Source organism: Panthera onca, chromosome X, assembly GCF_046562875.1.
Source record: "Panthera onca isolate mPanOnc1 chromosome X, mPanOnc1 haplotype 2, whole genome shotgun sequence".
Taxonomy (NCBI): Eukaryota; Metazoa; Chordata; class Mammalia; order Carnivora; family Felidae; genus Panthera; species Panthera onca.
Genome location: NC_138357.1, coordinates 109,502,263 through 109,528,740, shown reverse-complemented (window position 1 = coordinate 109,528,740; position 26,478 = coordinate 109,502,263). Strand labels below are relative to the sequence as shown.

General features: G+C 47.2%; 1 long non-coding RNA gene across 1 annotated transcript in view; it reads left to right on the top strand.

Moving 5' to 3' along the window:
* The first annotated feature begins 836 nt into the window (after positions 1 to 836).
* Positions 837 to 26,478, top strand: part of LOC145713881 (uncharacterized) — a 136,245-nt gene continuing 110,603 nt past the window's right edge. Inside the window, exon 1 of the long non-coding RNA XR_014136697.1 lies at positions 837 to 1,074. This is a non-coding gene — a long non-coding RNA (uncharacterized LOC145713881). The remainder of the gene's footprint in view (positions 1,075 to 26,478) is intronic.

Below are 26,478 nucleotides of genomic sequence, written 5' to 3'. Positions count from 1 at the left end.
TACATCCAGAATTCAAGGACTTCTCCTCGACCTTTCTCCCGAGCCCTAACTGCCACCACGCTGACGCGAGCCCCCCCATCATCTGTCCTGGGTTACCAGCACAGCCTCACGCCTGGGCTCTCTGCCGCCGTTCTTGCCCACCTGCGGCCCGTTCTCCACACAGCAGCCAGTAATCTTGTCAGAGCCCAAGTCACAGCCATCATTCCTTCGTTGAAACCCTCCCCTCCATTTTACTCAGAGTAACGCCGAAGTGCTTCCGAAGACCCACAAGGCCCCGCGCGGTCTGCCCTCTGCAAGTCTGGTCTCCTCTCCAGTCGTCTTCCCCTTGTTCACTCGCCTCCTGGCATTTTCCCACTTCAAGGCCTTTGTGCCCGGTTCTGCTCACTCTACCTGTTTTTCTCCTTCCCGGGTATTGTGTGGCTCACTCTCTCATTTTCTGATTATTTTTTTCTCAAAAGTCCCCTTCTCAGTAGACTTTGAGGAAAGCAGATTACCCTCCACAATGTGGGTGTCGTTGGTTTGTGAACTGGCCCCCGGATGAGGAGGGCAAGGAGAGACTGAGGAAAGAGGCAGGCCACTCTACATTTGGGTGGCAGGTTTAATAAGCAAGGGAACTTGTCAGGCTTGTCTTGGGCACCATGGGACAAGATCTCCACACCCCCTGCCAGAATGTTAAAAGTTTATATAGGGGCTCTAACAGGATTCTGCCACGTATCCAGTCCAGATGGGCTCAGAAACACCTTACACTCTCAAGGCTGTGTCCTTGAAACCGGTTCCTAGTGTGGGACCGGTAAGCCGAAGAAACATTCCAAGGACAGGGGAGGGAGCCTCTGACTGCCAAGGTCCAGCTTAAGGGTCAACTGGCGGTTATGTCCTCTGGATGACCTCCCCCAACAGGGTGGGCCTCGGGCAATCAACTGAAGGCCTTAAGTGAAAAAGCCTGAGGTCCTCCCAGGAAAAGGAACGCGGCCTCCAGACCGCTTTTGGACTCAAAACTGCAACATCGAACCTTCTCTGGGACTCCAGCCTGCTGGCCTGCCCTGCGGATTTCAGACCTGCCAGCCCTACACTCTCGTGAGCCAGTTCCTTAAAATCTCCCATGCTTTCTGTCTCCATCCTGTTGGTTCTGTTTCTCTGGAGAACCGGGAAGGATACTGATTTTGGTTTCCTGGCCAACTTATCTAGAGTTTCAGCACTCATCCCCTGACATTTCGGTATCCTTTTCCCTGTTTTATGTTTTCTTCTTAGCATATCACTGTCTTAAAATACCACACATTTTACTCATTTATCTTATCTATTGTTTGTAAATGACTAGGATGTGAACTATGTGTCGGTCAATCCGTTTGGGGACTCCAGAGGATCAAGGGTATATGATGAACATAGCAGTTACATTTTATCATATGTCTTCCACGTGGTGCTAAATAAGTATTTGCTAGATGAATAAGTGAATGAATCAATGTGTGAATGACTGATTGAATGGGTGGCTAATAGTGACGGGACCCCTGAAATGACACGCACCCAAGCCTATGCCTCTTTGAGCGGTTGGGCGACGTGACGCAATTCCCAGTGCCGTTGCCAGGCTCACGTGCCCTGCTGCCCCGAGACGAAGCATGCGACGACCCACTGTGACTCTAACGGCTCCACCGAGTCACACAGTACTCCCTTTTGAAAGGGAGTGCTCCCCATCTAAAGAGGGAGGGGGGTATTCCCAGAAAAACGGTTGTTAAACCCTCCTTTCCTCTTTTTGGGGGGGCGGTTTTAGAATCTGCTTTTTATCTACTTGCAGCTCAGCTGAGGGGGGTGAGAGAAGCCCCCGGTGTTGGTTACTGGATACGCCGTCTGGGCAGGGCCCGTGCAATTCCAACTCGTAAGCTTAACTGGCTGTGTTTATCCGGCGCGTATCCGTGCTCATCTGTGCTCCGTCACAGTTCTGAGCACAGACTCCCCGACTTCATTCCCATAACAACCCTAAGTGATAAGAAACCATTATCATCCTCCTCGTCCCCAGTTCACAGGCAGGAAGCAACACGCCCAGAGCTTGTTGGAGGGCACACAACCACTACTGATAGGGGATCGAACCGAGGCGGTCCCAGGACCCCTGCTCTTAACCGTGACTCTGTAGGAAGAGGGTGTCATCTGTGTGTCACTGGCTGAGGAAACAGGTCTGTAAGGATCAGCGTGGGCGGAGGCGCTGAGGATCGTTGTTGTTTTGCACAGGACTGGACTGGAGAATAGTCAATTTGCCAACCAGGCAATTAACAGGGATTTGCCAAGCACCCACTGTGTGTTTGAAAGGAATAGGCACAGTTCAAAGCGGTTTATGGGCTCCTTCTATGCGCTAGATGCTGCTGAGAGTCACAAGCAGGTGAAACAAGGCCCCAGTGTCAAAGAGCTTCCACTCGAGTTAGGAAGACCCACATTCTTAACAGGCCGAGGCAGCACTGATGTCGGAGACGTGCTGACAAACAAAGCCTAGGGGCCGCTTGTCCGTCACATGGTGAGTTCACAAGTGATTGGAGTGGTAGGCAGACGTGGCAGGATTTGGTCAGGGTGTGTGGATCCGGGCACAGGCCCGGGCCTGCCTCAGTCATGGAGGAAGCTTTTCTTAGAGCGAGTGCCGTGGACTGAAGCAAGAAAAGCAGCCGCGGCCAAAGTGAGGTCACTTAGGAATGATGGCCCTGGACTATGATCATTGCTTCCAGTCCGGAGCCAGGAAGATCCTGAAGTTGTGGGGGGCTTATGTATTCCCCCCTTTTTGGAGGGCATCATGGAGTAACGGGAGGCCCACTGGACTAAGGGTCAGAATACCTTGTGGAAGCCAGAGCTTCGGTGCTTACTCATTATGCGATGCGGGGCAATTCTTTTGGCTTCGGCAAGCGTCAGTCTCTTCATCTGACACTTGGGGAGAATAATGTCAGCCACCTACCTGCTCACAGGACTCCATGAGGACGATGTGAGATAACGCTTGGGAAAACACATCATAATTCCAGACTTCCATACTGCTTCCAGGGCATATTATTCTGTCGTAACCAGCACGAACTTGTCCGTAAACTGAAGGGTTTGAGCGTGTCCCGTCTCTTTTTTTTCCACGTTCAGTTAAGATGGATTCAGGACCACATGGGTCAGGTGGCCCATAAGTCCACCATCACGCTCTCTGGCTCCCCCTCGCCCCTGCAGGTGGTCCGAGAACATTGCGGGCCTCTCACTGCACACGGAAGATCCCAGCTGACTGTCGCCTTGTGCTGGCATTGCTGCCGGGGTTCTTGCTGCCTCCCGGTGTCACGAGCAACACCAGTGCTGTATGGCTGCTGTTGGCCTCACTGCTGTGACGTTTACCGGGCCCGGCTTGGGGGTGTCGTGCTTCCTCAGTGATTGGCTCACCCCAGGGTGCTCCGCTCGTGCCATATAGATTTCCATAGGTCACAGTTCTTAGCATCCGGTCCTCTCAGCCGCACAAGTTGGTCCCCTGCGGTGCCCTGATACCCGAGGCTGGCCCAGGTGTCCCTGCTTTGTGGCACTCACAGCTATTGGCCTTTATCTAGTCTTGGGGATGGCACTGGTGCCAAAGGGCTCCTCCAGTGTCCCCAAAGACAACAGAGGGGCCATCGCTTCTCTCGAGGCTTTTAGATTGTCTTCTGCCTTATCCCCTGTTGCACCAGGCACTTTGTCTCCTTTGACCCTTTAAACACAAGAGACCAACTGCTCCATTTTCTGGATATCAGCAGTTAGTTTCCTCCAACAAGACTTGGCCTTTCAAAACATAGTAAACTTACTTATATCCTAGATTCCCCCCTCCCTCTTCTGAGTATCATCTTCCCTAAGGTGGCTAAGGTGACTAGCTGACTGAGTCCAAAACTCAAGTTTATTCTCTGGCAGAATATTGTGCTGTATGTGTATCGTGTGTATTTTCCCTTCTAACTCTTCTCTTTCCTCCCTTCTTTGATACTTCTTCTGACATCCTGTGTTCTATGGGTTTTTCTGCTGCCTTTGTTACTATAACAAAAGCGGACGTCACTAAGAACCTGCTGTGAATTAGCCTCATGTGTTACCCCTTCCCTAAGACCAGTGACGTTTCCAAGTTTGGCTCCAAAGGGAGAAGCGATTTTCCACAAGGCTAGAGCTTAGGTTTTAAGCCTTCGTATGGTGTGCATTGAAAAAAAAAAAACAAACCAGCAGCTTTATTGAGATATAATTCATGCAGCATACAATTTACCCATTCACAGTGTACAAGTCAGTAGTTTTAAAACATATTCAGATGCGTGCAAGCATCACCAGTCAATTTTAGAACACGTAAATCACCTCACCAAGGACCCATGTATCCTCTGGTTATCGCCCACTGCCCATCCTTCCCAGCCCTAAGCAACAATTAAGCTTTCTGCCTCGATAGATTTGCCTGTTCTGGACATTTGATATAAATGCCATCATAGACTACGTGGCCCTTTGTGACTGGTGTCTTTCACTCATCGTAATGTTTTCACGGTTCATTCTCGTCGTAATGGGTGTCAGTAGTTCGTTCCTTTTTATGGCCACATAATATTTCGCTGTGTAGATAGAGCACATTCATCTGCAGACAGATATCTGCATTGTTTTCTCCCCTCTGGCTATTCTGAATTGCGCTGCTGTGACCATTTGTGTACAGGTTTTTGTGTAGATGTGTGTTTTCATCACACGGCATACATTTTAACCCTTTACATGAAGAGTTTTGTAAAGCGAACTCTGCCCAGCCCTACATTCGCGATCAGACTGTGTGAGAAGCCATTTACCGTCCGCTTCAGGGCTCAGAGCCTTCCCAGCACGACCGTGGATGTTTGCTTTCTCTTTGCTGTCAGGCTGTGGGCGAGTAGCTCCTAATTGTGGATCAATTTCTCTGCCTTTTGCGGTCCTCTTCCAGCTAACTTCCTGCTATTTTCTCTGAAGGTGGATAACAAAATTTGTCAGAATTAGGTACGAATAGAGCACTGAGAAATATTGAGCTGGATAAATCTTTGTTAAATGAATGAATACATGGTGTAAATAAATCCATGATCTCTCGGGTCCTCCTTTCATGGGCCGACAGGCGTGAACATTGCGACAGTAATTTCAGGGGCTCTGAGGCCCCTCTTGCCTCTGCCAGGGACAGTTGTGTTCCGGGGAGTGGAGGTTGCCAAGAAAGCAGCTTTCTGCAAAAGGAAGAGAAATTGTAAAAAACGAAAAAGGCAGTGTCGGGCTGGGAATCGGAGGCTGGGATTGTGCAGCCTGGCCAGTGGCTATCAGCGTGACCCCTGGAAGTCAACCACCTCTCTGCTTTTTTCGTTTTTCGTGAAGTAAGATTGCATTAATGGTTCTTAAGGTTTTTGTTTTGTTTTGCTTTGTCTTCGCTTCATAAAGTTCTTTGAAATGTGATGAAAGAAATGAACTTAGTAAAGCACCCCCCCCCCCCCCCCCGCAAATCTGTGTATGGTTTTCACGGACTCTCTATAACCCATCCCCAGCCCCCTGAAATTAAGACCCTAATGTCATGCCCCCGAGGATCACCAGGGTCACTTCCCATTTTGAGTGATGGAAATTTCAGAAATGTTAAATGTCTAATTTAGGATAAATTTGAAAGGTGTACGGTCATTCCCAGAGCCCTTAAATTGTATGACTTCAGGAAACTACTCAGAAACCCTGTCCTAGATAGAGTGTTTGATGTTTAAAATGTGAAGCACATTTCCCTACTGGGAGCCCAGTTACAGCTGTTAGCTCTTTGAGGTAATGTTTACGTGATAAAAAGGAACGCACACCATATTTTTACACGGTAACTCTGTGATAAACTAGTTGAACTATTGTGCCCGACAACCAAATGATGAATTCGCTTTTAGGGGCTTCTTTTTCAGACTGGAGAAAACTGAGTGAGAGACTTGAGGTGACCGAGTGGTTCTCAATCCCGCGCACAGGCTTCTCTGTTCCTCGTCTATCCCTTCCGTTGTCCCCGGTCCTTTAAACTCAACCTTAACCTGCTAGTGAGCTCCTTTCCAGGTGCATGGCTCCAGTAGATTCTATGGTGCTGCCACCCCTGTGGTCCCAGATATGGCCTCATGGGTTTGGCCACCCAGTTGTTGCGGTTAAACCAATCGAATGGCACCAGTTGACCAATGGCACCACTCAGAGGGCCTTGACCTCAACTCGCGATGACACCTTGGGCTCTGGGGACAGTGCCCCTCGAAAGCTCTCGTTTCCAAGGACTACCTGGAGAAGCTGACTGACTCAAGGCAGAGTAAAGAAAGGAAATAGATCTAACACCTTCACTTCTCCATTCCAACCAGCAAATGGAAACCACAGCCCCTCTTCCAGACCGTGGGCCTGAAGACAAGAAAGCAAAGTAACAGCCGGGAAGTGAGCGCCCGTGACTACAGCAGTTCTTCAGTAATAGGCGCTTCTTGGGACAACGTTAGAATGGAACGATGTGGAATTCAGTAGAAACGTACTCACATCCAGTGGGAGCCAGATGACTTCATCACAGCTGATGTTATTACAAAGAATATAAAAGGAATTAATGATTCACCACTTAGTGACTTGCCTCCCTGCCCCCCCCCCCCCCACCTTTCCTTCAGCTTTACCAAGCCGGGTGTGGAGCCAAGTGCGACGTGAGTTTAGTAATGACTTTAAGCACCATTTACGCTGCTATCATGGCAATTTAAATTGTCACTTTCTATTAAAAGGTCTACCTCAGAATGGTTTTAAGTGAAAGCGTTCCACACTGACAGTGCAATTAAACAAGAAAAAAAAACCCCTTTCTTGGGATGTCAGTGCAAACGCATTTTAAATAGTGGTTCAGCCGTGCCTTGCTAATTTAAACTACAGTATTGCTTTCTATTAAAGAATAGAAACTGATTTAGGCTTTTTCCCTCCCTGCACTGTGTGACAGTTTGAATTGGCATCGTGTCCCAGTCAAAGCCCTGATGTGCCGATGGGGTCCCTGCGCCTAACGTGTGCCCCTCCCAAGGCAGGCATTAAACAGAAGTAATTTCCACATGTGATGGGGAAGCATCACCTTTCCCGGCATCAGCTTTTAAAATTGCCCTTTTTCTGATCTGGTGTGCCTTTTTCAAACTGTGGTCCACTTGCTCATCAGGGAGAGAATTGTGAATTCTTCTGGGGCCAGGAAGGGGGTGATGCGTGGGACTGCTTTATCAAGAAGACAACTTCCTGCTTCAAAAATGAACAATCAAGTCTAGAGAAAATTTAGTGGAAAAAGTAATTCTGAGTACAGGTGTGTGAGTCTTTCTCTTTCTGACTTCTGAGTTCAGATCTCGAGGTGGTTTATGCATTTCCCCAACCTCGTCTTCAATTCAGCTGAAGAAAGACAATTCAGGCACTTTTGTCTTTGAATACATTTTAACACATAAACGATAACGGAGCACAAACGTTGAACGTGCCGGTACAAAATAACACATTTTCCCCACCTCATTTGTCTTCTGGACTCCCGTAGCCCCAATAGTCCATAATTCCCCGGCATTTGGCTTAGATAGATTCCAGCTATCAGAGAGAATAACACAATTACATTCTTAGGTGTTGGTGCCTTAAATTAGAAGTTGAAGAATATTTGAACAGCAGGAATGGCTGGCATTTTATTTTAATGGTCTTGAAGCGTTTCCAGCCTGTCTGAGAGTACCTTATGTCATGAGTAATAGTCTTGCTCTGAAGCACATTAGCCCTACCAGAAGTAAACGAGGCATAACATTTAAGTTGCTTCTGTTACATTCTCAATTGATATAGTTATTGCTCTGAAGGACACCGAGATAGCGTCTTGAGAAAAGTGTCCCGATGATGGTTATAGAGATGCAATTTTTTATGTCTACACAATTACATTTCTAACTTCACCACATTCCACACTTGACTGCCATGGAAAAGCTGATCGATGTAAACCCAGTCCTTACAAGAATAATACATAAGCTACCGGGATCGAAACTCATTTTTATTTTACAAATTAGGCAAACTTTCTTTCAGTTCCATTTTCTTCCTGTTAATGCAACAGACATTTGTATTTAACCTTGGGGTGACTGGAAACAGAAGAAATGGCCTGCTGATTTGGGGGCTAGAGGAAGGCAGGTAAGAGTCACCTCAAAAAGAAATATTACTTACTGAAAGGTAGAGGTGGAGGGATGGAGAAGAGAGAGCCAGAGAAACTTCTTTGGAATAATGCACATAGAGAAAGTGGGGAAATCTTTCAAGACCCGCAGAGGGCCTTAGGGCTGACACTCAAGGAGTAGTTAGGGACACAGTTGGAGTCACAGACCTTGGTTCCGGCCAGTTCTTTCTACCTCACCCACCTCCACCGCTGTCAACAACCAGATTCAAAGACCCCTGAGAGGAAGTTCTGGGTCTTATTCCTCTTTGTATCTCCAGCAGCGCCTGGCCCTGGGCCAGGAATGTGGCAGCATGCAACATCAACATAGCAGCTCTCAGTTGCCTTCTCTCTCTGTGTAAAAGGAGTTTCTGCCCCCCCCTCCTGTCTGGAGGATGAAATAGAGTTGGAATATTTAGGTGCTATGGGGAATATGGATAGAGATCTCAAATTTTAGCATCATTTCGTGGCCTTGCAGGGATAATTTCATGGACATTCTTACAACAGGGCCTTGAATGGCCTGCCAAAGGTGACCTGTGAAGAGAACGTTAGGTGTAAATTTAGGGAAGACAGAATAGTGGGTTTACTTCTGTCAGTGATGACAGGGCTACAGGCTGAGCCAAGGTACAGGGTGTGGACTTGCTACGGATCAAGGAACTCATGGCATTCCTAATTAGCAAGACTCCCAGATGCTGAGCAAAGAGCATTGAAATTAGAGGACAGTGGATGTCCATTGTCCCCAATCCCTTGGCCAGCGAAATCTCCTTCTCCTTCCCCCAAAGTCTTGTGTTCTCCCTCCCTAACCTAGGATTCCTTTCAGCTTTCCAGCAGCATTTGTCGGATGACGTGTATAGGTTCTTTCCGGACCCTGGAAATGTAATGTATTGAAGGTAGAGGCCCAAACTTACTTAAAATGGCGGCATTTCATTTGTGCATTTTCATCGCACGACTGTCACCACCGATGATTTGAGGACATTTTTGTCCCCCCACTGAAAGAAACCCCACCCTTACTCTTTGGCGGTCACTCTCCAGTGCCCCTCCCCCAGCCCTGAGCAATCACTAACCTGCTCTCTGTCTCATAGATTTGCCCGTGGTGGACATTTCGTGCACATGGAATGATACAAGGTATGACCTTCTGTGTCTGGCTACTTTCACTTAGCATTATGTTTTCACACATTGTAGCATGATTAGTACTTCATTCCTTTTTATGGCTGAAGAATATTCCATTATGTGGATATACCACATTTTCTTCATTCATTCATTATATAATGAATATTATGTGTGCATTGAGTTGTGGCCCCCTTCCCCCACCATGACATGTTGACATCCTAACCCCCAGTACCTCACAATGTGGCCTTATGTGGAAACAGGGTCATGGCAGATGTAATTAGTTAAGATGAGGTCATAGTGGGGGCACCTGGGTGACTCGGTCGGTTGAGCGTCTGACTTCTGCTCAGGTCATGATCTCACGGTTCATGGGTTTGAGCTCCGTGTCAGGTTCTGTGCTGACAGCTCGGAGCCTGGAGCCTGCTTCGGAGTCTGTGTCTCCCACTCTGTCTGCCCCATCCCCACTCATGCTCTCTCTCTCTCTCTCTCAAAAATGAAAAAACACTAAAAAAAAAAAAATGAGGTCATACTGGAGTAGGGTGGGCCCTTAATCCAATATGACTAGTGTCCTTATAAGCAGAGTAGGGACACACAGGCATGCCAAGGAGAATACCACGGGGAACAGAGGCAGAAGGGCAGTCATGCAATGGAAAGCCAAGGATCACCATGCCATCATCAGAAAATGGAAGAGGCAAGGAAAGATTCTCTTGTAGGGCCTCGGGAGGGAGCCTGGTCTTGCTACCCCTTGATTTCAGACTTTTAGCGTCCAGAACCAGGAGAGAATAAGTCCCTTTGTTTTAAGCCACGCAGTTTGTGGCACTTTGTTATGGAAGCCCTAGGAAGCTAATGCAGCGGGCATTTGGGTTGCTTCCACTTGAGATTCAGTTGTAATATTGTGTACATAATATGTACAAAAGGATGCTCTTGGCCCATTTGAGCTCATTGTCTAAGCTAATCCACACAGCAAGTTTGTGGGGCACGTCTAAACCCTTCCATTTTTTCAATCAAAAAGCCGAGGCTCAGAGAAGATAGTAAGGGACCGAGCCAGGATTTAAATCCAGATTTTCTGACCCTAGTTTCTGCACTCAATAAACCAGAATGTCAAGCAAAGTATTTACAGCAGGAAATACAGCTATGCCAGATAGTACATCTGTCCCCAAGAAAGCTATCCTAGCAGTGACAATAGCTAGCATTTACTGAACATTTAAGTGCCAGGCATTGTGTTAAGAATTTTCCTCACATGAGGCAGACATTGCTAGTTGCCTACCCACTATTTTCTTATCAAAAGAAACTCAAGCTATCCGAGGTTGTAATCGTACTGGCTGAAAGCTACATTTCCCAGGCTTTGTTGCAGGCAGTGGTGATCAAGTACCATAATTTTAGGCAATACAATCTATGCAGAAGTTGCTATGGATCTCCAATGTGGCAGAGACGGCCCTTCCTCCAGAGATCCGTGCTCCCCGTCCATGGCACGGAGACGTTGCTGGGAAGAAGTGTTCATTCTGGGACTGTATTTTCTGGCTCCCTTTATATTCATGTGGACCCACGTAACTGAAATCTGGCCAGTCAAATGTGAACAAAAATCTAGTACCTCAGTCTAGACCTGACCCATAAACCTTTCTACACACTTCCCCACGCTCTGTCTTCCTTTGTCTGCTGGAAGGACATTCATGCCTACTAGGACCCTGGAAGCCCTGTAGTCTAAATGGGTTCTTGCATGACTGGACTGAGCCAAGCTACATCCTATCCTTCACCCCTAGCCCCTACCCTCTGCTACCAACTGACCTTGGCAAGAGTGAGAAGTAAATATCTATCATGTCGATCCCTTGATCAGTGGCCTTTTTTGTCACAGCACTTAGCCTGTGCTGACTTCGACATCTGGGAAAGTTTTTGTTCTCTTGATTCAATCACTACCCCTTCCTCCTTTTTGCTGTTAGGAATATGGACATGATGGCTGAGGCCATGGCAGCCATCTTGGGATCGTGCAAGAAAGATCACAGGAGCTGCAAAGACCTCAGCTTGGAAATCTGTGAGCCCCTTACCCAAGTCCCTATCCCTAAGCTTCCTAGTGAGTGGGAAAAATGAATGGTCTGCTGAAGCTACTATTTACTTATTTATTTTCCCATATAATTAATCAGGTATACAATATAATGCTGCAGACACTACTATTTAGTCAGGGCTTTTATTGTTTGCAGTCCAGCACAATCCCTAAGTGATACGATCCACTCATACAAGTAAACCTCACCTAACTCTTCAGAGGCAAGTGCTGTTGCTCCTCCTGTTTTACTATAAGGAATGAAATACTTTGTTGAGGACCACACAACTAGAAAATGGGCAGAAACCAGGGTTTGAATCCTTAGGCCACAAAGCTGGAATGTTGAGCAATATACCATGTGGCCTTTAAGGAAGACTTTTCCTCAACATGTCTCTTGTTCTATCTTGCATGGCATTCTTCCATAAGACCTTAAACTCTCACACCCAAAGCCAACCACTTATGTTTTATTCAAATATATTGATGGGTCTGTTTCTATAGATTCAAGTGTCAGCGTTGAAAGACGATGCTTCATAAAAGGGAGCATAAGGACAGGGACACAGGCTGCTTCGTCAACGCAACATTTACGCAGAAATATATTATCATTTGGACTTGCCTTTTGAGCAATAAGGTAAGATTGATCCTATAAAAAAAGACTCTCTCACTGGCTGAGTCGTTAGGCTTGAACAAATAACTCAAAGGCAACAACTGAAAATAATCCACCAAGCTTTCATACTTCATATGCACGTGTTCTTCTCTTAACCTAATTCTCCTCTTAGAAACAACATGTCATGCTTTGATGCTTAAAATACTCTTTTCCTGATTGAAGTCTCCTCTTTCTGTGGCATGAAAATGCTTCTCTTCTTCCCTTCCTTCTCCCCCATACTATGCCAGGCATTAAAGAACCAGCTCCAGAGGCAGCCTGCTTGTAAGGAGCTTGTGGAGAGACAGCCAGGAGGAGCTGAGGATGAGCGGGGCCCTGAAGACCACTTGAGGCCCGAAAGCCAGCGATTCCCCCTTTCCACCAGGAGCTGTCCCTTGAAACTCCCTCACCCCCTGGGGCATTTCAAGGCAACACCCGTGGCGGGAGCCCTTGCATATGGATTCCTATCTCATTGGCTACTGGCAACCGTCTGGGGTTGAGCACCTCACCCGGGCTGGGGCACTCAGAATCTCTCTCTCAGGAAATTCGGAGGTGCGATTCCATGAGACCCCAGCTCCACCTGGGCGCTAGGACAGGAGAGAGGCACAAGCTCAGAAACCACCGAAAGCTGACCTGCAGAGAAACAAGAAAGACGACATTGTGCAGAGAAGAGCAGGAGAGGGGGAGAGAGAGAGAGAGAAGAAAGAGAAGGAGAAATATCCGTAGCTTTCCAGGAATTTGTTTCCTGATCTTAGTCCCTTTCTGTCGCCAGTGCTCAGGCTCCATAAGGCAGGCCACAAGCCCTGTAATGGATTCGTGGTTTTGGTTAGGTTAGCTGAAGTTGGTTTCTGTACTTGCAACCAGAACCCTAATTGGTGCAAATTACAAGAATGACTTGAGTGATACTTGTGTCGACAAGAGCTAATGGCCAGAGTGGGCACATTAAGTAAAAGCTGACATTCCTTTTCTCAAAAGCCGCAATCAAGTGTTAATCATGCTGAGGTACGTTGCTTCCGATACGTGTACTGCCCAGTCCCTTCCTTCTCCTCTTTCCAGTCGTTCATCAAATGGTTCCACAAATATCGGAAGTGTTCCCACTGTGTGCCAGGCATGGTGTATGGGGCTGGGCACACACTTGTGAATCAGAGAAAGTCCTTTTCCTCATGGAGCTTCAGTTCTAGTCAGGGGAGAGAGAAGACAGACCAACAGGTAAATAATTGCTAGCGAGGAAATACGTCAGATACTAAGACAGAGATAAAATCGGCAGGGAAGGCCTTTTTGAAGACGGTCGCTTAAAGGGCGACTGACAGGATACTGAGGCAGCCAGGCAAGGCACCAGAGAAAGGACAGAACCTGTTATGCTCCAGGAATGGGTAGAAACCAGCGTGACTGGATCCAGTGAGGAGAGGGAGAGGGACCCAACTCATGGTGGGGACACAGCAGCAGTGGCCAGATCCCATGGTGATGGTGAGGAGTCTGGATTTTACTCCACTTGAAATGCACAGCGCCTGAGAACGGCTTTCGGCAGACAAGTGGTTTGTAAACCACCGTATGAAAACATTACTGTGGCTGCTGGAATGGCTTGAAGGGCTGAAAGCAGAGACAGAAGCTAACGTAGGTGGGAGGCCATGCAGTGCGGAGGTGGGACTGTGACTTGGTGTGATACTAGCAGGTAGCTGAGGGCGTGGCCATGGGTGTGGCTAGACCCGCAGTGAAGTGGGCGTGGTGAAAAGCTGATAAATTTGAGTTGTCTTGGAGACTGAGCTGATTGAATGGGAGGGGGAGTGCAAGGGATCAGATGTGAGGGAAGATGGGAAGGCAAGAATCAAGTCTGAGTCTCACTTATTGGTTCAAAAAGAGAGTAGAGTGGAGGGGCCATTTCCTGAAATGGAGGATACTGGACAAGGACCAGTTTGGAAAATTGGTATATTCAGAGGTTGGTTTGTTTTTTTGTTTTTTTAATTTTTTTTAATGTTTATTATTTATTTTTGAGAGAGAGAGAGAGACAGAGTGTGAGCAGGGGAGGGGCAGAGAGAGAGAGGGAGACACAGAATCGGAAGCAGGCTCCAGGCTCTGAGCTGTCAGCACAGAGCCCGACGCGGGGCTCGAACTCACAAACCTTGAGATCATGACCTGAGCTGAAGTCGGAAGCTTAACCGACTGAGCCACTCAGGCACCCCTGGTTTGTTTTGTTTTTAGCAAGGGCTCACATTTTGGTGATTCCTCCCTTCTGGAGGTTGAGGAGGGGAAGAGAATCATACTCACTCGAACAGGGGATAATGTATGTTGTTCTAGAAGCCAGTCTGCCAGGGCAGTCTGAACTGGCTTGGGAGGTTTTCAGTCTCTAAAAGACGGTTTGGGCTGAAAATTAGGTTTGCACCTCCGGGGAGGGGGGTGTAGAAGGGTGGGGCGGGGCGGGGAGAGAGACACACACACATGAAATCACACAGAAATGAATGTGAGGCTTGCCAAAGGCTATTTGTCACGGGCTAAGTTATCTCTGATGGAAGGAGAACACGTTCTACATAAAAGACAGGCAAGTGTAAAGCCAGTTGACTTCCGGCAGTGTGCGCGGTTGCACTGTGCCCACCCCGTACACAACATACAGGTTTCAAAGGTGTTTGTGGTTCAGAAAGCACTGGCTCTAGTCCTGGCTGCACGCTAGAGATCTCCTGGAGAGCAGTTTAAAAAGACCAATGTCTGTCTAGTTTTCATTCAAGACCAGTGATTCAAAATCTTTGGGGTAGGGAACAGTTCTCAGTATATGTTTAAAACTCCCCTTGGGTAATTCCAATGTATAGCTATGGGGTGAAAACCATTGGTAAAAAGCAATTTAACCATGGCTCGTGACATTTTAAAAATGGCCATTTTGGTAAGCTGTTAGCCTTCAAGCGATGACCCCAAACTAAGCAACGTCTGGCACCCAGATAAGGCACAATTTGTCTTGATTTTTCTGAGTGCTTTTTCATACCACATGGTATTGAGTCCATCATTCAACTGCAGTTTTTCAGAAGAAAATCTCCCTAAAGTGAAACCCACCAGCCAATTTGTGTCCAGACTACCAGTTGATTTATGACTTAATGTATTGCTTTTCAGCTGATTGATTCTCCTGGAGATGGAACCATCACTAACCATGAAAAATTTACAAACTTTCCTCACTACTTTGTCAAATGGAAGCTTCTGGTCGTTCTTGGTTTGGAACACCCAGAGGCTTGCAGAGCAAGCTGTTTTCACGGTCAAGTGTTTCACACAGCTTGGTTGAGGTCAGAACCACATTCCTGGGAACCTTGCCCCTGCTGAACTATGAAATTTCCTGATTAAGGAAATGAGAGGAAATAAGGCATTAACTAGCACCTACGCATTGCACACCAACTTGCTTCTTTCTTCAGGAGAATTGGAAACAGAAGATGCCGCTGTTACAATTCCCTGAAATAAGATGACAAAACCAAGGATGAACATTTAACAGCTGTTTTGGAACGGATTCTGGGAATAAACAAAAAGCTGCCTCTGGTTTCGCCACAGTTAAAAAGCACAGATTCGCTGTGATTCATACGGTCTATAGCATGCAAACTGAGCCAAAGAAATGATGCCAAGAAAAGACAATGACAAAGGGAGAGGCTTAATCATCATGACAGTTGCAATTATAATTAAATGTAAACTTAAGAAGAGAATTGCTTCACTCTGGCAAGAAGGCCAAGGTTTGGGGGAAGTCTACAGCAAGTGGACCACAGCCTGTTGTTAAATTTCCCTCCCTACTCCAAGAACTTCCAATTTTTACTTATTATTAATATTTATAAGGCGCAAGAAAAAATAATATTATTTTAATGGCTGGTATGAGAATTCCTCTTAGAAGGTCCCAGTCCCTCTCTCCCCACCTTTTATTTTCTGCCTGCTTGCCTGCCTTAAGAAAATTTTTTTTGCCTTCCTTCAATTACAAAAATAAGCCTGTTTAGAGTAAAGCCGAGATGTCAGGGGGAGGGAGTGTGAGCAAAACTGCCTGGATGAGACCGGAAAGGAGTTTGTGTTTCGAACCAGACAGGGAAGGGACAGAGCAAAGTAAAACAAGGAGAAAGTGGAATGAGCAAGATGGCCCAAGACTGGGGGTGCAGTGTGTAACCCCCAAACCTTCGGCCCAGTTCTAAACCTATGAGCCGCTTGGGTGGGGGAGGTGGTTGGGGATCTTGCACAGCTTCTGGCAAAGCGTCTGAATCTTAGAAAGGAAAGGAGTCACACACACACACACACACACACACACACACACACACTCACACAGGAACGACAAGTCAGAACCATGAAGGAGGGAGTTGAGAATTTGCAGGACTTGGGGGGAGGGCTGTGGACTCTCACTGTGAAACTTGGGGTTTTGGCCAAGTTTACCTTAATCTCCCAAGGCCAGCCAGGCTTCATCTGGGATTTATTTGCAAGAATGGGGAGAAGTTTTTCACTTAAGCTCTGTGGCTATGAAGCCATGAGTGGTTTTTCATTGAGTTCTCTGCACTATATTTTATTTTATTTTATTTGTTTTAAGTGCCCATTTTATTTATTTTTAAAGTGTATTTATTTATTTTGAGAGACAGGGAGGGGTGTGCAGAGAGAGAGGGAGGAAGAGAATCCCAAAGAGGCTCCACTCTGTCAGCGCAGAGCCCGATGCAGGGCTCAACCTCACGAACCATGAGATCATGACCTGAGCTGAAATCAAGAGCCAGACGCTTAACCGACTGAGCCACCCTCTGCACTATATTTTAAAAGTCCTATCTGGGGTGATGATGATCGAGTTCCTGTGGGGTGTGCGAATCCCTGATGTGCAGTTCCCAATTCTGACTGCATTCTGACCACCTTAGGTGTCATTCCAACAGGTTAGACGGCATCCATCACCTGACTGAGCACCAGTGCAGCCAACTGTGAACTCCATGAGCATATTGAGCACTGTGTTTAGGGCACTGTGCTGGACACTTGGGTGTAAACAAATGTGGGCAAGACATATGATCCTGATCATATCCTGATCTCAAGGCGCTCAGTGTATTATGACAACTGTAGTGGGTTGAATTGTGTCCCCTGCCCCATCAGGGTGAACCCTCAATCCAGGGACCGTGTCTGTAAGAGAAAAGGAGATGACAGAGAGAAAAGATGGTCATATGAAGATGGGAGTGGAGAGAGACTGAACTCATGCAGCGACAAACGAAGGATTGCCAAGTGCCTCTGGCAGTCGCCAGAAGCTAAGGCAGCAGCACAGCACGGAACGGATTCTCCCTGGGAGACGATAGGGGGAAACAGCCCTGCTCACACTTTGATTTGGGACTCTAGGCTCCAAAAACTATGGGAGAATACATTTCTGTTGCTTTAAGCTGCTCAGTTTGTGACCGTTTGTTACAGCTGCCCTAGGAAACTAACCCAGCCACCTGTACTGAAATGGCTGGGCGCCATTATCAAAAGAACGATGGAAAATAACAACTGTTGATGAGGGCATGAAGAAGTGGGAACCCTCATGCACTGTTGGTGGGAATGTAAAATGGTCCAGTTGCTATGGAAAACAGTATGAAGGGTCCTCGAAAATTAAAAATAAGTCTACCCTATGATCTAGCAATCCCACTTCTGGCTACCTATCCAAAAGAATCCAAAGCAGAATCTCGAAGAGCTGTTTGCACGCCCGTCTTTATCACTGCATTATTCGTGGTAGCAAAGAGGCAGAAATAATACACTCAAATGTCCACGGACAGATGAATGGATAAAGAAAATGTGGTCTATGCCTACGATGGAATATTAAAATTAATTAAAAACAAGTTAATGCAGTCATATGCTACGACACGGATGAACCTCGAGGACATTATCCTAAGGGAAAGATACCAGTCACAAGAGGACAAAAACCGTATGATTCCCCTTACATGAAGTATCTAAAGTAGTCAAAATCATAGAAACAGAAAGTAGAAAGGTGGTTACCAGGGGCTGGAAGAATTGGTGGTTAACATATATATGAAGTTTCAGTATCAAAGGATGAAAAAGTTCTAGAGATCTGTCGCACAACGGTGTGAATATACTTAACAGTCCTGAACGGTGCACTTAAAATGGTTACGATGGTAAATTTAATGTGAAGCGGCTTTTACCACAATAAAACACAATAGCTGACTCCCAGGCAGAAAGGGCACATGCCACAGTGAAAGTATAGTAAGGTGCCTTGAAAATTCAGAGGGAGAAGAGTTGACCTAAGGGTGGTGGGAGTGCAGGAGAGGAAGCAGTCCAGAGAAGGTTTTATGGCAGTGGCAACAATCGTGATGGCTCTTCAGGGACAAAACTGTGGTTTTGACATTCAGGGATGGCGGCAGACGTGGAACAGAGAGAAGCGCGTACACGCAAACGGCCAGGCTGAGCACGAGAGGTGCCTGTGGTGCCCGGGACCGCCGCAAGCCATTCCGGTGCCTCTGCGCACAGTGGAAAAAGACACTGCTTTCTCCTGAGTGCCTGACGCGGTAGGCACAGTGTGACCAGGTTTCAGCCAGAGATCCTGTTGCAGTTCACATTCTGCAGAACAGAATTAGCTGTCGTCGGTCCACACACCACGATAAGAAGCTCAATTTGAGAGAGAGGCTGGTGAGCTGGGTTTGGGGCATAGCGAGTTCCGTGTCAGCAGGACATCCGGGTGGAAATAGGAAGCAGAAAGCTGAAAATGTAGGACCAGTGTTTGGAGGGAAGTTCAGGATTAGAAGTGTAGACTGGGGAGTCACTTTCATGGTGTTAAAACTTTAAAAAAATTGGTCCTATGGTACAAGTTAACTCCACGTCTGTTTCCTTTACAACATGGACGTGGCCACCAAGGAGGCAGACAGCGCCCCCTGGTGGAAATATGAAAGCACTCCTTGTCAATACCACCCACCCTCACTAAATTATTTTGAACAAATACAATTCAAGATCGTTCTGTTTGAGCAGGTATTCCTTGCTGCCTGGAGTGCTGCAGGGATCTCTTTAGCCCTGGATGTGCCAGACATTGAGGCTTCCCTCTCCTCCCTGAAACTGTATTCCTGCTGAATGGATGGGTCCAGCAAGAAATCAGGCACGCTGTTCACACAATTTCCCATTAAGGCGCTAGACCAAGCGGAAATCCCCAGAAGCCCCATTACTCTGCCCCTTACAGCCTAGCGACCAGCCAAAATTGGGGACGCATTGTCCTACCTTTTTTCCCCTGGGGTCTCACCTGGTCCCCCTAAAGCAGAGAGTCCCTCCCAAGGAGTGGTGTCCAGCTTACAGGAGGAGGAGGAAAACTTTCACCACTCCACTCCCTGGCTCAATGTTCCTTCACATTCTACTCCCCTGAGGATAGAGGGTGAGTGAGGGACTCCACTGTATGCTTTTGTCCTGAATCTCACCAGAGACCGCCCCCCCCCCCAACCCCACCAGATACTGAGGGCAGCAGGTAAGAGCAGAGCCTGAAGACTGGTGCAAACTGCTTTCCCTTTAATAGCTAACTAGATCTCCACTAACAGTTCTGTGTTAAGTATTATTTTTTCCTACTTTATAGTTGAGGAACCTGAAGTTCAGAAAGGTTACATAAGTTTTCAAAGGTCACACTACTAAGTAAGAAATGGACCCTGGGGCGCCTGGGTGGCTCAGTCGGTTCAGTGTCTGACTCTTGATTTCCTCTCAGGTCATGATCTCACGGTTCACAAGATGGAGCCCCGCATGGGGCTCTGTGCTGCCAGAATGGAGCCTGCTTGGGATTCTGTCTCCCTCTCTCTCTGCCCCTCCCCTGCTTGCTCTCTCTGTCTCAAAATAAATAAATAAGCATTTTTAAAAAAGAAATGGACCCCCCCAAGCAGAACTGTGTTTTTAAATTTGAGATATATTTCACGTACCATAAAACTTCTGAAATTCAGTGGGTTTTGGTGTATTCACAAAGTTGTGCAACCATCATCACTATCTCATTCCAAAACATTTTCATCCCCCTAATAAGGAACTCTCTTCTCTGCCCCTTAACCGTCAGTCCTATTCCCCCCTCTGCCGATCCCCTGCGAACCACCAATCTGCTTTCTGTCTTTATGGATTCACCTGTTCTGGACATTTCCTGTAATATGTAATCTTTTATTTTTTTAATGTTTTATTTATTTTTGAGAGAGAGAGGTAGAGACAGAGCATGAGCGGGGGATGGGCATAGAGAGAAGGAAACACAGAATCCAAAGCAGGCTCCAGTCTCTGAGCTGTCAGCACAGAACCCAATGCAGGGCTCGAACTCACAGACCACGAGATCATGACCTGAGGCAAGTTGGATGCTTCACCGACTGAGCCACCCAGGTGTCCCCAAATCATGCAATATATAATCTTTTGTGACTGGCTCCTTTCACTTAGGGTAGTGTTTTCAAGGGTCATCCATGTTGTACCAGGTGTCAAAGCTTCATTCCTTTTTTTAAAAAAATTTTTAATGTTTATTCATTTTTGAGAGACAGAACACGAGAGGGGTGGGGCAGAGAGAGAGGGAGACACAGAATCGGAGGCAGGCTCCAGGCTCCAAGCTGTCAGCACAGAGCCCGGTGCGGGATTCTAACTCCCCGGCTGCAAGATCATGACCTGAGCTGAAGTCGGACGCTTAACTGACTGAGCCACCCAGGCGCCCCCCTTCATTCCTTTTTATAGCTAAATAATATTCCATTTTATGGATAGAACCCACATTGTTTATCCCTTCATTAGTTGATGGATGTTTGAATTGTTTTCACTTTGTGGCCATTACGAATAACGCTGCTGTGAACATTCATGTACGAATTTCTATGTGGACATGTGCTTTCAGTTCTCTTGGGTGTGTACCTAGTGGAGCTGCTGGGTTTTATGGGGACTTTATGTTTAACTCTTTGAGGACCCGCCAAACTGGTTTCCAAAGTGGGTGCACCATTTTATATTCTCACTAGTGATATTTGTGCCAATTTCTTGACATTTTCCCAAGCAAAACTGATTTTCAAACTCATTTTCTTCTTCCTCCTCTTTCTTTCCTAAATACATTTTGACCGCTTACTGTTTACCGGGCACCATGCCCACCTCTGGGAGTTCAAAGGTAAATACGCCACTGTGTCCATACTCTAGAAATTCTCAGCCTAGGGGAGATGCAGCACATTTATTTTTGCACAGGGGTGCCTGCCTCACGCCCTTTGCGCGGATGTCCCAGCCTCAAGTGTCCCTTCTTGCAAAATATAAAGATGAACTGTAAAATTCATGCTAATAATTAAAATTTCTTCTTTATTTAGAATGACATGAAATAGCAAAGAATGCCATGACATGTTGAAAGAGAAAGACGGACTGTGGAAGAAAGGAAAAAGCTATATATTTCAGCAGCTGTAATGGCCCTCACTTGCTACTTTTTGAACGAGGGGTCCCGCAGTTTTGTTTTGCACTGGTCCCCACGATCCCAGGCTCCGTACCTGGCTGACTGCTATAGCCGGAGGGCCCTACAGGACGACGTGGCAGAGGATATGGACATGGGGAGGGATGAAGAATTGGGCCCGCTGTGTAATTTACCACACCCTGCATTTGATAGCCTGGGAATTTTTTGACTTTGGGAGGACAGCAGGGGTGGAGGCTCTCAAAATGCTCAGATCTTTAAAGCTTCTTCTTGAGAGTGATAAAGGATGACGTTGGGTTCAGTAGGAACCGCGGACCGTATGCAGAGTCTATTTTATGTTTACAAATGAGATCTCATTTGGAGCCAACTGCTTATCTCTCAACTTCAAACACAGGAAAGTCTTAGCTGGTCTTGCTCACTGCCGACATCCTTGAGACGGTTGTTTTGTGAAAGGAGACCATAAATTACCCTGGTTACAGAGCAGCTTGAGCAGTGGGGAGGGCTGGCCAGAAGTGATAGTAGAGGAAATCAAGCAGAGAAAATGTCCGACTTCTTCCCTGTCCCATCACATTGATATTCTCTTCTTTACATCACACTTCCTTGCTATTATCTTCTTTTTGTTTCTTGATCTCATGTCAATCATTTTTGTAATAAAGGGACTCAGAAACTTGGTGGGAGATGCAGACACGTGCCCAAGGTCACGTAGCTAGTGACCGGAAGACCCAAGGCTAGAGTCCGTATCTCCATAGCTTTCCTCTTGTTTGGAACGAGTTGCCCTGAATTTTTGTAGACTATTAATCATTTTCATAATTACCATTTTGGAGCAACGTGTTTTTATTATTTTGGACTTTTTTTCCACTTTACTGAGACACAAACCTCTGTGTGGCCCAAAAAAGTTCAGTTTGCACAAAAACATAATCACGGTTTAAGGCTTTAAAAAAGTTCTTCCTTGGCAGTCCTATTAACCATTAGGCAAGAAATTAGAGACACAAACCTGCTGTCTGCTTAGTTCAGCTCTTCACAAGCGTTTCACTTAGGAATATGTGTTTCCATCCCAGAAATGATTAGTAGATGGTTAAATTACAAGAGGAGGGAGAATTCACATTTTGAATGAAAGGGTATATAACGAGGGATTGTGAAGTGGAAGAAAATTGCTCACGGAGAGAGAGGATTTTGAAACTGATCTAGCTATCTGTGTACATTACCAGTTTCAGTCGTTACATTTTGGGGTCCTTTTCAGTTCTGGCCAGTCTTAACCTCCTGAATACTTAATCTTCTACTGTCCAGAGTTTTGCTGGAGTTACACTGCTAAAATTAGACGTACAGGTATCCCCTGCCTTTCAAAACTTTGTCTTATGACACTTCTCTGTTAGGAAAGACCTACAGTAGTACCTGTTTTCCCCAACTGAAAGAAATCCGAAGAGGATTTTAGCTTTTATGGGAAAAAAGTGGAAAGTGAAAAGAGCGTTGGGCATTTATTTGCCAGTGAGCCTGACAGAGGCAGCTTGCACTGCGAGCAGCGAGGACGGCGCCACCCAGCTCCTTCCCCGCGCGGGGGTGGGGGGGCCTCCACTGGGCATCTCGCCATCAAGACCTGAGCTTTGCGCTGGGTCTGTGAGCATGTGTGCGTTATCTTGATTTATTTTGTGTGTATCCATCAGCAAGCTGCAAGATGTGTCCTAAGGAATCAGAAAAGCCTAAGAGGTTATTTTTGGGGTCTGAGAAAGCTAAAAAAAATTCATATAAATTAATAATTACTTCCTCGATTTACGCCATTTCGAGTTAGAAAAGGTTTCATCGGAACGCTCTACTTTCAGATAGTGGGGGGAACCTGTACACTGTCCAGATGGTTTCCCAGGAAGGTGTGCAGCCAACAGGTGGCATAGGAGGAGCCTAGAGCTCATCTGTCTTGCTTCTTTGTTTTATTCCTTTTCTCATTACTGGGCCCAGGGTGCATCTGATCTGTGGGCTCCAGTAAGTGGGGCCACGCACTTACTGAGGGCCTTCACCCCTAAGGACAGAAGATTCTGCGGCCTGGGAGAGCCAGGCAGAACTCTGGCTTATTACTCAAAGAAGCTCTAAGGGGCCACGGGCATCCTCTAGGTAGAGCAGGCAACCTGAGTTAGGTGTAGGGTTTTTCACCACATCAGTATGAGATGGCTTCTTTGAGACTTGATCCTACTTCATGTGGTGACCGCAGAAATCACCGAAAACTCCCAGGAACAAAATGCTGGATTCCAACCCCACCCCCCCCCCCCCCCATTTATTCATTCACCTCTCGCATGTCAAGCAAATGCTTCACATCTGCCAGGCAGGGGACGCCTGTGGGAGCTGCCCAGTCATTGTGGCAACTCCATACACCTGGCACGGTGAGGGGCTCACGGGCAACCGTCGGCCGTGAGGATGGGCTGGTGGGTCAAGACTCTCCTTTTCTGGGTCTCAGGCAGGCTGTTCTGAGGTGGATCCTGTACAGGCCGTCGGGCCCCAGTGTGGATGAGCCGCCACGCCTGCTGAAAGGGTAATTTTCCACAGGGAACGTGCTATCACCAAAGGAGCTGCATTTGGACGGAAGGGAAGCTAAGACTGGATGAAGAAAAACCGGATGAGGGCAAGGGCATAACTGAAACGTGCGTGCCATCAAAAGACGCTGGCAGACACAAAGCAGAAGCAGCCTGTCCCAAACACGGAGGAGGAGATGCCCCGGATCTCCTGGTGCGTCCACGAATGACCGAAATCACTTCCTTGGTGACTGATCCTGCTGTGAGCGGGCAGAATGCCCTAATTTGTGTGGCCCCGACTTTACCGATGTACATCCCACAGGCTGACCTAGTCTGCCCTTGGCCGCAAGGAGGCCCTGCGATAGTGAAAAACAGCCCTGCTGGCAGCCAGGTCAATGATATTCCCACCTGAAGCTACATAGCTGTCATGGAGAATAATGTCCAGAGAAGGCCACTCTGTGACTGCTGGTGGAAGTAGACAGAGACGAGGCCACTCCTCAAGCAGGAAAATGATTAACAACCCCCCACCTCGGAGTGACGAGGTTCACTACCGTGCCTTTACCAATGATGACTCTAGCCCCTTATTAATTTTCCCACCTCTCAGATAAAAATGAAGGTCACCCAATTACTGCATTGCTTCTGCCTCTTGAGGACATGGAATTCAGAACATGTCCTCATTTCCTTAAACTCTGCTTAGAATCCAACACCTCTGGGTGGCTCAGTCGGTTAAGCTTCTGACTTCGGCTCAGGTCATGATCCTGTGTTCGTGGCTTCGAGCCCCACTGACAGCTCAGAGCCTGGAACCTGCTTGGGATTCTGTGTCTCCCGCCCTCCCTGCCCCTCCCCTGCTCACGCTCTGTCTCTCAAAAAAATAAAACATTAAAAAGAATCCTTCAACACCTGAAATCCTGCAACAGCCCCTCCTTCTCCTTCCCGCAGTGCCCCACGGGGCCTGGACTGAATCCTTACTGGCCACAGCAAAGCCACCTGGAGCCACCTGGTTTTGACTACAGGTGTGTTCCTGCTGGTCTTCCCTCGGTAGGCACCTCCGTGGGCCTCTCCGCTTGTTGCCAGCTGTTAGCATTGGAAGACACTCGAAGGAAAAGACGACAAATGCCACCATTTGCAAATGTCTGCTCTTTTTTCTTCTCTCTCCCTTTTTATCCGACATAAATCCTGCCTTTGCCTTTGTTGGATAGAACTGACCTGTGTCGTGGCTTCTTTGTATACGTGCAAAGTAGCGTGCTGGTAGCGCCCTCATATGCGTCCATGAGTCAGTTCATACTGGCGTAGACCGTTCCTGAAGATGTGGCAGTGACGGTGGGGTCTCCCCTGTGGCTCCGTGTAGTTGCTACCTTCCGTACCACAGCACACACCTCTTTGCAATGCCCCTGCGCTGTTGCTGCCAACTCGGGCTCCAGCTTTCCAGGGAGCTGCCTCACCCTCTTCTCCTCTTTGCAGCCCCTCCAGAAAACCAGAAGAATCCCCAACCCCCCAGACTCCAAAATGGCCTCAAAAAAAAGCCTCCTACTTGATGAGGCAGAGCAGCTTCTCTCTCATTCAGGTTTCTACCTTTGCTTCTTTGCAGATCTAAAGGCTTGTTTATGAATGAGAAATGGAAACTAACCCAAATATCCAATAATAGAATAGTTAGGTATAGTGTGCATCAGCCACATAGACTATCTTCCCACTGTGAAAAGAGGCCATTAAGGCAACCTAGAAACAAGGAAAATTGTTTATGAAACAGTGACTTATGAAAACGAAGCATGGTACGATGGATGGTGAACAGCATGATTACGAGGCCACGATCATCTGTATGGAGCTCAGGGTCTACACTGGGTACCAGGCAGGATTTATACTAAGTACAATGTGATGGCCTGAGCGGTAGGCCTGTCCAGGCTCTATTAAATGAGGGACAAAGGAGCCTGGTGGAGAGGATCAGGGCTTTGGACTAGGGTAGGTGAGCGAGGCACCTGCACAAAATCTAACAGAGTGCCAAGCGAACAAACTTCAGTCATCAAGACAAAAATGACTTAATGTAATATTTAAAAACAATCAGAATTAAGGCAAAAAAACCATGGTGAACACAGTGTCAAAATCCTAACTGCTCTTGTGTGACCTGGAGAGTGCGTGCCTCACTGCCTCACCTCGTCCCAGCCCTGGTAAGGACAATGACTAGCCATGTAGGGCCACTGGCCCCCTCCCACCTCCAGGACTGAACACTCAGAATAAGGGCCACTCCTTACCCCCAAAGGAGGGAGAATCCAGATGCACACTTGGTTAGGTAATGGCTGGTCAGGGGAGAGGTGTTTCCATGTAGTGGAATGTCAAATAGATCTTCCGGGGCCTTGGGCAGGGACAAGAAGACACAGCACATGAAAGCGCCCCGCCATGCAAATCTCCATAAAGAACTACTCCATTCAAGTAACCTCGTTGAGTGACCCTTGGAGATTCTTCGAGTCTGAAACGGAGGCGTGTCTATGAGTCAGAAGCCGCAAAGGACATCGCTACAGCAGCCTGCGTCTCTGGGGTTTCACTGTCCTTGTAAAAGCAGAGGCCGAAGGAGGCGCATTAGGGTTGTGCGAAAACGTGTACAGGACAAAGCGGAACCCGATCAGCTGGAAGTCAGGCGTTTGGAGATGATATTTCTGTACATTCTGCAGGTTGGCGGTGGGGGCTGATCTAGAGAGAGACAGTTTGGTCATTGTTGTACACCTATTCAACAGGCAGCCTGGGGCGGCCGGTGAAAAATCAGATTCTGTATGTAGATATGCAATGAGTAGTGGGTAATGGCCC